This window comes from Heterocephalus glaber, unplaced genomic scaffold (genome assembly GCF_053883595.1).
Source record: "Heterocephalus glaber isolate CG9 unplaced genomic scaffold, H.glaber_assembly_v1.0 deba00000071, whole genome shotgun sequence".
In the NCBI taxonomy this organism is placed as follows: Eukaryota; Metazoa; Chordata; class Mammalia; order Rodentia; family Bathyergidae; genus Heterocephalus; species Heterocephalus glaber.
The window spans coordinates 22410531-22426355 of NW_028258137.1; positions in this window are offsets into that span (position 1 = coordinate 22410531).

A 15825-nucleotide genomic window follows, 5' to 3' on the forward strand; every position below is an offset into this window, starting at 1 on the left:
GACTCAACACAAACCTAGCCAAGGAAAGCGAGGTTCTGATTTGACCATGAGAATTCCTGACTTCTCAGGAGGTCTTCTGTGAGTAGCATGGGATACCAATGTATCAGTGATTATGTCTTTAGGAAAAGCCAATCTACTAAAACCAAAGGCCACAGGCAGGATCAGATGCAGGATTCTGGATGTGTCAAGGTCAGGAAGAAGTGAAAGTGAATCCAGAGAATTGCCAACAACAGCAGATAGATGTGAGGGAGGAGCAGGCAGTGGGGCAGATGACCATTCATATCATGAAAGGAGGGTCTAGCAAATAGCAGACAAAATGTGGAGCATGATAAAATTACTATTATGAGGATGATGGAAAGATCCCAGGGTTTAAATCACATGTGAAATGAATTACAATTATACTTCTCTATCCGCTGACTAACCTTAAATTTATGATCTCTCAAATCCTAATTTCATCACTCATAAAGCAGATTTACAATTGATATTATGTGAAAATTAAAGAAAAGAATATTTGTCCAGTATCTGTCTTGATCATAATCACAGGAGTTGTTGGAAACATTTTTTTTTCTTTTTACTACAAAGGATAGGAAAAATTTTACTGAAAAGAAACTTTCAGGATTTTCATTTTTATCTAGAAAATTAATTCAAATTCTTTAAATGTGTAAGTATTACTAATACTTACTGATACAGGTGGGTATGTTCTAAGCTTTCTCTTGAATTTCTCCACCAGTAAAAAGCAACATCATTTGAGAAAAATCAAACCAAGCTGAAATATACTAAACAAGAGTCCTCTGTTCAAATCTAGAAGTCAAATGCAGAAATAATTCGTGGATCAGACATAGGAGATTATAGTTAGAGACAGGATGTTCATGATTACTAAGATCATAGCCATGTGTTGTTAGCTTCTATGTAGCTCAAACATGTATGGAGCTTTACTAGGAAGCTATAATCTAGTATCTAAGAAATGGAAAGCAAACTCTGCTTTACCTTCACTTTTGAATACAATCTTAAATCTATTATTCTATCCCTGACTATAATCCACTCTTATTCTATTTCTGCTGCCTGGTTGAGATTCTATTTGGAATACCTGCCCTACAACATTATCATCTACAGAAAATGAGTACTTAAGAGCATGAGTACCTGCTTGGCTTTACAAATATAACCACAGACACTCTGTATACCTAAATTTGGAAGCCATCATGATTTTCCTTTACTAAGTATTTTAATTTGAAAGGCATAAAAACGAAGGTAGAACTGCCAAGACCCTGTTTGTATATTTCTTCATAGCTGTTTAGTGTAGCATTTCCTTATCTAGACAGTGTTGAATAACCTCAGGCCCTAGGGACCCAAACTCAACTCAGCTTTCAACATGAGAAAACTCATTTTCATTCCCCTATTTGACAGAGGTGAAGAACCTGTGTTGACCTTGGCGACAATTACAGGCAGGAGCTGGGCATGGAGTCTCAAAACAGCAGGCATCAGTGAGCCAGCTCTCAGAGGTAATGAGCCAAAGATGAGACTTTCTTCCAATTCCTTTGGGGAATTACTAAAAATAGAGCCTTTGCTGACTTTAAGTATAAAACTAAAAGAAGGACTTAGAAATATTGATATAGATATAAATTTAAGCTTTGTAAAATGAAACAAAATTCCAAAGGTGAAGAGATTGATTTTTTTAAAAAAATTAAACTTGATGGAAAGTAACAATAAAAGCCTGGTACCCATGATGTGTAATATCTGAAAAGACCCTAAGGAAACTAATTCAGTCCCTCAGTGTTACAGATGGGGAAAGAGGCCCAGGGAGCTTATGTAACTTGCCCAAGAGACTGAAGAAGTTAGAGGTAGAGGGAAATCTAGAGCCTTGCTCCTTGGTACTAGTATATAGTTGTTGTTTTTTTCACCCACTGTCACAAAATGCCTGCTATGCAGAAGCTATAAGCATGCAATGGTTTCTTTCTTTTTTTTGTTGTTCTTTTTTTTGGTACCAGGGATCAAACTCAGGACTTTGTGCTTGCGGGGCAGGTGCCGGGACCACTGAGCTAAATCCCTGGCCAGCAATGGTTTCTTTGACCCACTGAAAGTTAGACAAATGTTTTAAAATAATATGTATTATTTCCAATACCTAGAAACTGCACTCTCCTTGGGAAATATTTATTTCTATTCTTGGCAAATAACAAACTATGACATTCAGAGACTTAAATACGTATATGTATATGTCTTGTATGGATGGTTACTAAGAACATTGCTGTGTGCTTTTAAGTCTTTGGAAAGGCTTGGTAAGTGAATTACCATTGCCCAACTGTGCATTTTAACTGAATCAAACATGCTGTAAATCTAGGCAAAAAAGAGAACACATTTCTTTTTGTTTTATGAACGAAGAAAAAAATACATACATAGCATCAGTTGACCATTTCCATTGTTGGCCTGTGAAATGAATTCTACTTCCACTTAATACTTAATCCCTCAGGATGAACATGGCTGAGAGAAGGGAATTTACATAAAATTCCAGATAGATTTCAACTTTGTTGTATGAGTCTTCATTTCTCACATGTAAGGGAATCCCAGACTTATAGATATACATCCTATGGGGCTATACTGTTGGAATAGCATGTCCATGATGTAGAACTTATATTATATGCTAGGCTAGCTTTGGCCCAAATATTTATTTGGCACTTTTTATACCTGTGTTGTTCTCCTTCCTTAATGACAAAAGCAACAGGTTTGGAGCTGGCCACATGCTGTTCATGAGCAAAGACTATGTATCCAGGTTAGTTTTGTCTTAGTAATTCTCCTAAATAAGATGAAAATACAAGTGTCATGATGTTATTCATTCTTATACAAGGAAGGACTTTACTTCTTTTCAGCATTATTCATTGATTTTTTTCTCCTTCCATTCTGCTGCCTGAAACCAAAATGCAATGGTTTGAGCTATAGTAGTCACATGGATGATGCATTAGCATTCATAGCCATGTCTTTGATAAAACTGTTTTCATGAAGCAACTCTGTCCATAGCTGGCCTTGTTCGAAGTAGAGAGTAATATCTGTATACTTAACCCATTGTTATATGTCACATGAAGTTGAAAGGTCTAATATATCACTTTACATCAGAGAAGTGAAGGCATCTTAGTGAGATTTTTAGCTAAGGGCATACATAGAAACTAGTATTTGCTGAAGTCTAATAAAGAGAGTTTATTATTGTTAAATAAACAACTTCGTCTTAGAAATTTAGGTTTAAGAAATCAGAGCATAGCTTTGGTTCTATCTTGTTGGTTGGTTAAATATGAAAGAAAATTTTATTCATGATACATTTGTAATGTAATAATTTGAATAGATAGGAAAATGTTGGAAGGAAATATCATCAGCAAAAATAACAGCTTTTGTAATTTCAACTGAAATGATTGCATCGAGGGTAAGAAGTTACTGAAATCATGAGACACATGGAACATAATCCAAGGAAAAGAAAACAAATCTATGATTAACCCCATTGATACTATGCCATCATCCATATGTTTCTGTATTAAACAATTATTGAGCACTTTACTCTGTGCCAGACCCTGCACTCTGTACTTTTCAATATCTTTTCTTCTTCAATATTCTTGAAAATCTATGCAATAAACTTAGCTTTGTAAGCTTTTGATTTACTTTCTTTTTCAATGAACCTTAATTAAAGCTTCCCTTGATAACATTGCCCAAAATTATTTGCAGGAATTCTGCACTATTCAAGCTTTCTTTGCCATTTATCTACGTTGGCTTTCAACAGACCTTGAAAGAGATGAAGAGAGACATAAAATTAGAAGTTATAAGAATGAATGCTGGCAAGTATGTGTCTGTGCTATCATGGAGAGAAGGCTGTCAGAGTATATGATCAAGCTTGAACAGTCCTCTTTTGGATACCAGAGAATTACACTTAAGGAGATTTTATGAGAGCTGTAAGTGCTACCATCCACTGTGTTAGATTTGTTGGCTCAGTCACAGGCTTGCCAGGGGCCTTGGAGGTGCTTTTATTTTTATTTTTTTAATTCTTTCATTGGTACATTTTAGGTATACAATACTTTTACATTTATCATTGGGTGCTTGTACCTGTACATGATGTATCTTAGTTCTTATTTTTTCCCCATTACCTGTGCAGCTTTCACCCCCTCCACCCTTCCCTAGAGGTGTTTTTAATTTTCTAACACTGTCATTCCATTTCCTAATTGGGCTAAACCTTGTCAGTGGCTTTCTCTATCCCTAAATGGCTTTGTGAATTTTAACCCTGAAAAAAGGATCCCAGTTTAAGATTCTTGTGTTGTGTTCGTGTCAGCTAGGTATTCTTTTGACAGTCTTTGCACACTCCACAAATAAGTGTATGACTTAAAGGGAGTGCTGCAGACTGGGCTGGCAGGTTCTCCTGTTGCTCCTAGTAGCTGAGAGAATTTGGTAGGATCTCAGTGTGGTCATGAAGGACTGACTCTCTTTACTCACTGTTTACAGGTATTGTCAAACCAACTTCATTAATTTAGAATAATTGTGTCTTAAGAGCTGGCTGTGTGGAAGTAACAAAATACCTGAATTATTAAATATCCTAAAATATTTAAATAAGGATTTTGTTTTGCAAAGTCATGTTGCTTCATTCCTCCAAAAAACAGTGTAAATACAGTGGATCACTAATAACACATAGTGAAAAGTAACTTTAATATAGATATGAAGAGAGTGAGACTTTTTCTGAACACATAAAACCAACCAAATATAGTTTCTGTAGCCATAATATGTTTTAATCTTTAGTTTGCTTTTATCTAGGGTCTAAAATGTAGAGGGACTCGAATAGCTTCCATAGTTAGATATAGAACTTAATTGCATATTGTTCTAGACTACACACTACAAGATGAAAAAATTAAAATGAACACTTGGAATCAAATCTAGATTCAAACTAAAAGCCTTGCTACATATAACTATATATTACTGGTCATTAAAACGGTTTTTCGAATGATGTGTCACTGCTCTAAGTCATTATTTGAGCACCAGATGTTTTTGAAAAGCAGTATAAAAATCACTTCTAGGCTCAGAGTATTTGTTTAAGCCTTATTAGTTCTCCTCTAGTTCATAACAGAGAAGGATATGTACTGATTTAGGAATTGGAAGTGGAGCATAATCCCTTCTGCCATTAATAAAGAAGGAAAGATTATTGAAAGACAAACTATTAGACTTAGCTTATCCACTAGATTATTCTTGAGAGAGTATTAGCTACATGTTGTTTGGAAGAGTAAATATTGTCTACCAGAAAAATTTGAGGAAAAATATTGGAGACAAGAATACATGATACCTGTGTAGAGTATATGAATTGCTAAATTTGGTTGAAGGATGATTTAATTTTCTGAAACAAGATATTTTTTACAACCTCAGCCTTGTTTAGATTTTTTCCTATGTTACTAAACCTATTTTTCCTGATCCTATTAGAGTATTTCAGTTTGCCATAATTTAAATTATAATACTTATCAAATTAATGAAATCTGAATGAACACTCAATGAATACTGAACTCTTGGCATACTTGAAGAATAAACTTATCACCTTTACATTCCTCAATAAGTACTTGACAAGCTTAATTCCATAGAGATATAACACAAAGGGTTTTTTTTTTAACTCCTTTTTTGTTAAATCGGGACTCCTTTCTTTCAGATAAATATACAGACAGTTGGTATGAGATGAGATAAACTGACTTCTTTGAAGTATTTACAGCAAAGATTTCCCAAGCTGCTAAAGAAGAAAGATTACAGATACTATCAAAGTCTTGCTAATGGCCATCAATAAAATCATGGCTTAGTTCATTACATGTTAATGTAAATCAAGTTTTGTGATCCAAGGTCAAATTTTCATCTTAGTCAAACAAAGCAGGGATGCAAAGAAAATTCACTTCAGTAGTTACTGAGCCATGGGTTCAGAAAGATCTTGATTTGAATCTTAGTTTAACAATTAACGATATATAAGGATGTGTGTGTGTGTGTGTGTGTTGTTTTGTTTTGTTATCTGTAAAATGAGAATGAGTTATTTCCCATATGGTATTTATTAATATTTTAAAAATTTTATTTTAAAATCTGGAATAGTATCTACTTTTACTTTAACTTAGTTTTTTTTACTTTCATTTAATTACATTTATCTAATTATTTACTTTTATTATCTTAATCATATGCAGGACATGTACTATATACATATATACAGCAGACATAATCACTGTCTTAATAGAAACTTATAGTGGAGAGAGGCGTGATTTATTACTAATAAATTACAGTAGGGTAAAATTAATCTTTAATAAATTCCTAAGTGCAGTTCTGAGAGAATACAGATGAAAGAATGATTAATTTGGGTTTAAGAGATTAGGGCATGCATCCCTGCAGCATTGATATTTTAGTTTAACCATGAAGGATGGTTATTCTAACAATTTAAGAATAAAAATGATGACACTGTGAATGAAGGAGCAGCAAGGGAGGGGAGGGAATTGCAGTTCATGAAATTTGGAATGGCGGAATAAAGTTTAGTATTTGTGTCTCTGTGAGATGGTGACATTGCTTACCTCTGCATTCACCTACGAGTCAGTGAAAATTATATTACAATCATCCCCTTCTGACTCTATCCTTTGTCATTATCCTACTTTTCTTTCCATTTGCATTTCTAAATTTCTGTCACAACTTTACTTCTATAAGACTCATGCAAAAGAGTCAGCAATATACACCACTAGAATAGGGCTTTCTTGGAAAAAAAACTGCAAGTAGAAGTGTAATCATGTACACACGACTTGAAACTTGAAACTCTAATTAAACTACAACATCATCCAGTCGTAATTATCCACTATAGACAGTTCTATAGCAAGAAGCCCTGCAGCAATGCTGTTCTGTTTGTGATTAAAAAAATAGAGGGGGACAGGGAGCATTTATACATCAATATGATGATGAAAACTCACTGTTCAGGAAACTACATTACTGAAGAAAACAGCTTCAGGAGCCCATTGGCTGCTGTTAACTTGTCCCACCGTTTAGCTATCTCACAACTGTCAAACAAGCTTTCATTTAAGCAACATGCTCTCCAGATTTATCTATTATCTTGCTTTCTAGTCCTAGTTCCAAACATTAATGGAATCTCTATGATCCTATTAGAGTCTTACAATGATCGGCCTTTATTGTCCTAACCTGGGTCAGGTTAACACTCAGCATTTCCATAGTGCCCCTTCCAGTAAATTTATTGGTATAAATATCATGATATGAAAAAAACATTTACCAAGGCATCCTTCTGTACCCTCCAGAGAATGGGGAAAGGGATGGGTGAAGGAAGAGGTAGCACAGCAAATATTAGAAGAATTATAATTCATAACCCAATTCACTACTAACTGATGGACATAAAGACATATACCAAAAATTAACAGTGAGATCACCAAATGCCTGGCAAAAATGTGGTATTATTAATTATGTATGAAAATCTACTCCCGAGAACTCTTCAGCCATTAGTGCCTTTCTTAAACTGGCATGACATGCAACCACCACAGATTTCCTGAAGTCAATACATGAGGTAAAAATCCTTGAGTCCTACACTATAGTCATGGTGGAATTTTATTTCTGTGGGAAGTTTATGAAAAGTTCTGTAAAGAATTTATGAAGCAATGTGATGGGGAGGTATGAGGGAGAGTTCTCATGGCTGAAGGTCCTAGAACCCGGAGTTCTGATGTCTGCAAATAGGAGCGGACCAGTGTCTCAGCTCCAAGAGAGAATCCTCTGCCTTCTTCTGCCTTTTTGTTCTAACAGCACCCTCACATTCAAAGACACACCTAGCAAGAATGCTTTACCCGTTATTTGGGTATCCTTTAACCCAGTCAAGTTGATGCTAGAAATTAACTACTTTAGGGCTCTTATTTTCAAGTCATTTCAAGAATATTCTGGTTTGAGAACTGGTCAAAGTAAGTTAAACAAGCCAGGCATGTGATTCCAGCACGCAGCTGTGATCCTAGCATTCTGGAGGCTGAGGAAGGAGGATTGTCCTGAGTTCAAGGCCAGCCTGTACTACATAATGAGTTCAAGGTCAGCCTGAACTACATAGAGAAGCCCTGTCTAAAAAAAACAAAAACAAAAACAAAAAAACCCCAGGAAAATAAGTTAAACAGAACAATAATAATACAAAGAAAAATGTTTAATGATTTGTAAATTTTGTAGTTTAAGTAGGATAAAATTAAACATAACCAAAAGCTTACAATTTGGGGATAAATTAATAAATAAATGGAAATAATACAAGAAACAAAATATATAAAGTTACAAAAATGTATTTTTGATGCCTGTACCCCTCTACTAAAACAATCACATTATGTAAACTTTACACATATCAATAAAAGCACATGCATGTAAATACACACCCTGGTTTCTTATTGAATGCACCTTACCATTGCTCTCATCTCACCTTTGATAGACACTTGGAGGCCAGGAGAGTAGCATCTTATATCCTTTAACGTAAGCAACATCCATGCTCTTGTTATTGCTGCATTGAATACTGTTATTTACCAAATGTGTAAAATAGAATGAATAGAATAGTTAGAAAAATATTACTCCATAAATATATATATAGAATGAAGTCAGGAAATTCTCTGCAAGCCCTTTAAGTATCCATCAATATAAATAATATATATCAATATGAAAATTCATGATTATTTTTTCTTTTATAATTGGCTTTCAGTTCAATATTTAAAAATTATAGAATATATTTATAAATAATTGTATAATATATATTCTTAGTACATTCCTCTAATTTCCTCTATGTTACATAGTGATTTGTCAAGTGGTTATTACTTAGCAAAAAATAACAATGAGTAAGATTTTAAGTACATTCTCTGAGCTATAAAATGTGCTGGTGTCTTTTAAGGGGTCAGTTGCTTTTTTCATGTTATATCCTAGCTATTCTGTTTTGATTTATGGAAATATAATAGAATGACAAGAAAATAATTATCCTGTCACATCTACACCAGATGTGGTAAGATGAAATAAGGCTAGAGCCAGATTATTAAAGTACTTTATAACTATGGAAATTATTTTTTCAAATGGATTTTTTGTTTTTGTTATATTGTTTGCATCTTGTTTATTCTAAATAACATTTTTATAAGCAATGAGGACAATTTCAGTAATATTATTAGACACATTACTTAAACAGAACTTATTCTCCAGAAAATTACTGATATTGAAAACTATTTTTGATCACATAGTTTTGGCTTTGGTGGGAAAAACAGATGACCAAATGCAAGAAGCAAGGCTTTTTTAGTCAGCAGTGTTGGACTTGTATCCCCAATAAAAATTAGCTTTGGAAAATTGATTGAGATGCATTATATTTTGAGTAATAGTTTCCTTTGTTAAATGAGAATTAAAATGCCTGTAAAAATAGTATTTACTTTTGTCAAAAATATGTGTAAACATAGTGATTTTCAGTAATTTTTAGTTAATGGTTTGTACCAATGAGTGTGTTCCGGGAATCTCATTTCCAAAACAAGAAACACCTGCTTTTATCTCTGTTTAAGTTGCAAACACTTTGAAAATATAATTTGGATCCTACCAAAATATTAGTTCATCTCAATAGATTTCTGAGACTTGTTCAACCACCTAAGAATAAGTGAGTAGGCCCACATGCCAGTGGTGATTTACACTTCTTAGAGAAGCAGATGGTTGCTGATCTAAGAAAATTGGCATAAGACTGTTTGTAATATGAATCGTGTATTAGATGTTTGCAACAAGACTTTCCCTTTCTGGTTTTCCAACTGCTTTGGTATCTATTACAAAAGACTAATGAACCATATTTGACCCACTTTACTTTTTGCCCCCCCACTTTACTTTTGAGAAGTGGAGTAAACAAAGCAAAGAGAATGCTGAAAAATTTACCTTTGAATTGTTATTAATGTGTAAAGCTAAATATTAAAAAGGTTAAACCTTAATTTTTACAAACACCTTAAGGAAGGGCAGATGGTAACACAATTTTCTGTGTAGCTAATTGTGTGTGATAAGAACATTTTCCTAGTTCATCTGTGAAGTTCATATTGTATTCTATAAAAAGAATATTGTTGATCACATTTTATATTCCTAATACCAGTATTGTAGCTTTTTTTTAATATAGTACTTTGTTTTGTTTCCATAACGGTTGTGGGCAGCAAATGTTCTTACAGCTGTATTCATGGAAACTTTTTGAGTAGAAACTATCAGCAATAATTAATTAGCTTAGGAAAACACTGAAAATAATTTATGGCTTACATAGCTATAACAAATGCAATATAGCAATAAGCTTTCAGTAACTTACAAAGGAAACAGAACTTAACACCACTAGTGCTCCTGTTTACAAGCTATACAAAACAATCTGAAGAGAACAGGGAAATTTATTTGAAAAATATCAGGGGCTCTTGCAACCAATATAGGTAAGACACCCAAATTTGGAATATAGCACGAACAAGGGAAATTCCTAAAGTCCGAAGAGAAATAAATTTAGCTGTTTTATTTTTTATCAGGAATATTTCTCTAAGAAGCCATTTGTAGTCTGTCAAGATTCAGAGTCCTTGCCACAAATCAGAAAACACATTCATGTAGTTTATTCTGTTTTCTCCACTCAGTATAGATACTAGGAGAGGAGTATCTAATTAGACAAGTCTAGAAATGAACCATTTCATCTGGAGTTCTCTGTCAGACTCTCTGTGTGACTGTCTACCAAGAGGGTTCTTCAAATCAGCATCGGAGGCTAGAGGAGAGATAGTTCCTCCAAGAAAGAATTACTGTGCAATACAGCTCTCTCCTCTTGACCAGTCAATTTGTCTCTCTGCATTGGCCTTCACATCTTCTAAATCTCAATTTTTTCCATTTGCCAGGGAAGGGTACTGCCAACAAATACTAAACTTACATTTTCATCACCTGAGAAGAAATATTCAATTCCTTTTCATATATCTTCATAAATTTGGTCAACACCTTGGATTATATTTCCATATCATGTCCATCCCTGATTCCAGGAGATTCCTAGTTGCCGTTTCCTATTGAAAATATGATTTAATTGGGCACAGAATCATTTGCATTAAATCTGTTTGTTTTATGTAGCCACCCAAAATTCTCCTTCACTAAAGAGGATATTAAATTTAGAAGAATAGATCAAAATAAGAGACAATAGGAAACAGGGAGATGCATCGTTTGCAAAATGGGAGGGGGGATAGAGAAGGGAGGAGAGGGGAAAATATTAAGATGAATTATGTACATGCACCATTGCTCCTTCATGAATATCATTATGTATTACAGACATGTGCCAATAAAGATAAACAGGTAAAATGTAAAATTCACCAATTTTGGACTATTATCCTCCACTGTCTCATTGAGAAGTGATAGCCAAAGAGAAAATCCTATTATTATGAAAATCAGCACTTATGAGTAAGTTTCAAGAAATAAAAGATTTTTATTTCATACACCAAAAATCGGAATAGGTAAACATGTGTAAAGCTATATGGATGCTAAGTAGTAGAGTAGGTTTTGCAATTCAGTGATGTATGGCTATTTTCAATTGAATCATTCTGCCTCTCAACTGCTTCATGAGTAAGAAATATGGTCACTCTGGCTACTTGAATCTCCGCAGCTCTACACACCTAATGAGACAATGAAGAATTTGTTCATTTTTAAGAGTAAGATGGAATTAAAGATTGTAATTAAATGTCAGAACATCACCCATTATGAAAACTACCCCAAATAGCTGATTGAAAATGTCTAGCAGATTTTGTGAAAAGAATTAGCCTGATTTAACAAAGACAACTCAGAAAAAAATTAAGCATTGCTGACTTTTCAAATAACAATATATGAAATAGTCTTACTATGACCATTAATTACTTAAAGGGGTTAATTATCAAAGGCAAAATGTCATCCCAGTGATTAGAGAATAATATCTCATTAATGATTATTTAGGAAGAAAATTTCATACCAATTTTTATAATTATAGTATATTTACATTAAACCTTTTCTAACCTTGCTAATCATCAGAATATCTTTGGAGAACATTTAATGTATTTTTAGTATTACAAAAGCATAGATCTTATCTAATAGCTGTAGAATCTGGACTTTTTGGACTATTTAAAATCAACAAATCTTTAACCCCATGTCCTCCGTATATGAATCTAATATTTAGATGGCTGGCATTGAATACTGTATGTATTGCTAGGTAATATCTTCAACAGAAAAATTAAAATTAAGTATTTGCTTGATTTTTAAACCATTCAATTGCAAGATGTTAAGGTTAGATATAAAAATAATTTCCTGTGGTCTATTAATGCATAAAAGATAAAGATAATAACTTAGGTACATCATTAATCAACCTCTTTGGGCATTTGTTTTGATGGTGGTGGCGTGTTTAGACTACATGTTAAATTGTACATTAAAAAATCACAAGTACCTACAGTTGAGAAAACAGGACACAATCCCTATATTTAATACCATCAACTTGGGTTGATTCAATTTACTTTTCATACATTTTTGAGAAACTTCTATTTAAAGAAATGACTATGTACCGTAAGTCAGGGAAGAAATATCAAGGTTAAATTCTTGAATTGTATGAACTAAATTTGGATGCGAGATAAATATATTTTTGAAATCAAGGAATTTTGAAGTAAGAGTGAATGTCATTAAGTAGCTTGTTCTGTTTGAATAACAAATGAGGTCTATGATTTAGCCAGATTTCAATATGTCAGCAAAAAACAAAAAATTGAGAAAACACAAGATATTAAAATAGAATGTTTAAAAAGAAAAAGTCAGAATTATTACGATGATAAAAGAAATGACTGAAAGCCAGACATAATACATGTGAGAGTAGAGGAAAGTGGGCTTTTAAATTTTAGACTTATACTTGCCTGTAAGAAGTAAAGACCAGCGTTTGACAAAATGGGCGAGAGAAAATGCAATAGAGTCTCTAATTCTACCATGTACCCAAATATTCCTCTTGGGCTATCTCTGAACTGAGAGGAATTGCATGTAACGTTTTCTCTTTATACAATGGAGATGAGATAAAGGACACAAACCCTGTGTTGTAGTGAAAATGTGACCTTTGATTGGTTTTATGGGGCTGTGCTAATGAACTTCCCAATACTGAATGGTCCCCATTCCTAAATTCTGTGCTCAGATTTACACTGCTTTTCTGAAGCAGGAAGATGGCAGACTGTAAGAAAGAGTTCTATGATACAAATTAAAGGTTAGTCTTTTAAAAATATATCCTAAGAAATATCTAATAGGTAATGGCTTTTGCTGCACAATATATTCACTATAATTTGACCCTAGGTTACCATTACCTAGTGTCTTCATTTGATGTGCTCCTCATATTACCTAAGGAGTGATTCTGTACCACGCATTTACATTTTCTCTTCCTATTCCCTTTCCTTTTCCAATGACTCTTTTTCCCCTTCCACATGCCATCTACCTTTCCTTTGTCTATTGGTGAAATACAACTTTCCAATGGATGTCTTTCCTTCTCTTTTTCATCCATCATTTTGCAACATCATCATTTTGTAACATACATCATTTTGTAAATGAAATCATGTCTACAAATCTGAACTTGTGCTAGAGTTATTGGACTCAACTTCCTTCTTGGCAGAATACCCTTTCTCCAGAAACTAATTCTCACATGGTTTACTTTTCCAAAGGGATTCATTTACTGCTGTTGATGACATTATTTTGTGGTTTATTATACTTTTCTCCATCTTCTCCTTTATCCTTGGGCATGTAGCAAGGGTACATTTCTAGGCTTCTTTTGTAGTGAATTGTGATTTTGTAACTGAATTCTGTTCAGTAAAATATAAGGAAAAATGAATTAAACAACAAAAACACATCTCCTAATCCCCCATACTCTCTTTTTTATTTTGCTGTCTTGATAAAGAGTTTATATTGCAAGATGCAAAACTTTTGGGATGTTAGGGTAAGCAAGGTTCCCTACTGACTTAAACTGCATTTTAAAAGTAAAACAAATATAAATTTCCTTACAATTGAGACACTGAGATTTTAGATTTACTATAATGAATATATTTTTCTGAATAAAATTTCTGAGCACATGATGGCTACTAGCTTTGAAGCAGGCCTAAAATTGCCAGTAGATGCTGCACAGTTCAATGAATTTATTTGGTATCTTAATTCTTTTAACTGAAAACAAGTAATAAAGCAAAACAGCATTTACACTTTTAGCTTTCTGTGTTGTTATGGACAGACCATGTCACTCATGATTACTATGTTGGGATTGTCCCCTGCCCCCATCAAAGTATTTGAAGATAAGGACTTTGGTAGGTAATAGGTTTTCTGGCAAGTAAGAGTAACAAGATGGGATTAATGTGCTTATAAGATGAAAAAGAAAGACCATATCTCTATTTTTCTCCAGCATAGAAGAACACAGGAAAAAAGCAGCTATCTGCGAACAAGAAGAAAGTCTCTTGCCAAAAGTAAAATCAGCAAATACCTTGATCTTGTACTTGCTAGACTGCAGAACTAAGAGAAATGTCTTATGTGTAGTAGTCTGCCTATAGTAGTTTACTTTAGCAGGCCATAGTAAGATAAGTAGTAAATAAATAATATACCATTACTAAAAACATCGAGCAGAAGGCCCTCAAGACTATAGATTAGCAAAAAATGATGTTCTCCTTCATCCATTCTGCCTTCTTGGGTAAATATCTTTAAAAAAATATAGTATTACTCATTTCCCTTAAATAAGAGCCAAAATCATACACTTTTTTTCACTTAAAAGAATACCAAACCTCATAACTCATATTCTAGAGACTATATTTTTCTTACATCTTACCACTGTTATTGTTTTTCATTTTAATTAAAAATGGACCCAATAGTAAAATTAACAGAAGAAATTGAAAATATCTATCAAGGAACCACTCATGAATAATAAAAGTGTTATATAGTTGGCATTGTAACTTTCATCAAGGAGAAATTATTTTATTAACTGTGGTAAATAGTCTTCTGCATTTTTCAAAATTTCCAGGACAAGATGAGATGGTGGCTGCTGTCACCCAGGCTTTCTTGCTCCAAACTCTAGTTTGAAGAGTAAAGACACAGATATTATTTAGTGAAGACTAGTGTTTGAACTTTAACAATATTGCTATGACCTTTACCTTTTTATTTAATTAGGCTATGAACATCTTTTGTATTATCACTCTTCTTTATGACTTTGATAAATGAATGAATACATGGTAGCTTAGATAAATCAATCAAATATAGATAGATAGGGCCGGGGACTTAGCCCAGTGGTTCCGTCGCCTGCCTTGCAAGTGCAAGGACCGGAGTTCGATCCCCGGTACCAAAATAAAAAAAATAGATAAATACATAGATAGATAGATAGATAGAAATTTACATTTTGTTTTCTGTTTTTTGGTCCCCAGGTAACTACCTTTAAAAATGTTATTAAACATTATTATTCAAATGTTATAAGATTTACAGAAAAATTGTGAAGATATTACACAATATTCCCAAATCCCTCTACCTAACTGACCTTATTATTGATACTTTTAATTATTATGGTACACTTGTCACTACCAATGAGCTAACACTGAAACATTATTTTTAAATAAAATCCACAATTTGTTCAAATTTCTTTAGTTTTTCCCTAGGATTCTTTTTTGTTCCAAGATAATATCCAAGATACCATATTACTTTCATTCATCATGTCTCTTCATGTTCCGTGCTGCTCTCTGATAATACATCAGAGTTTATTGGTCAGGTATTTTGTGAAACACATATAAAATGGGATTTGTACTATGTTTTTCTCATGACTAGATTGTGATAATGAGATATTAGGAGGAAAATAGCAGAGACAAAATACCATTTCATTGC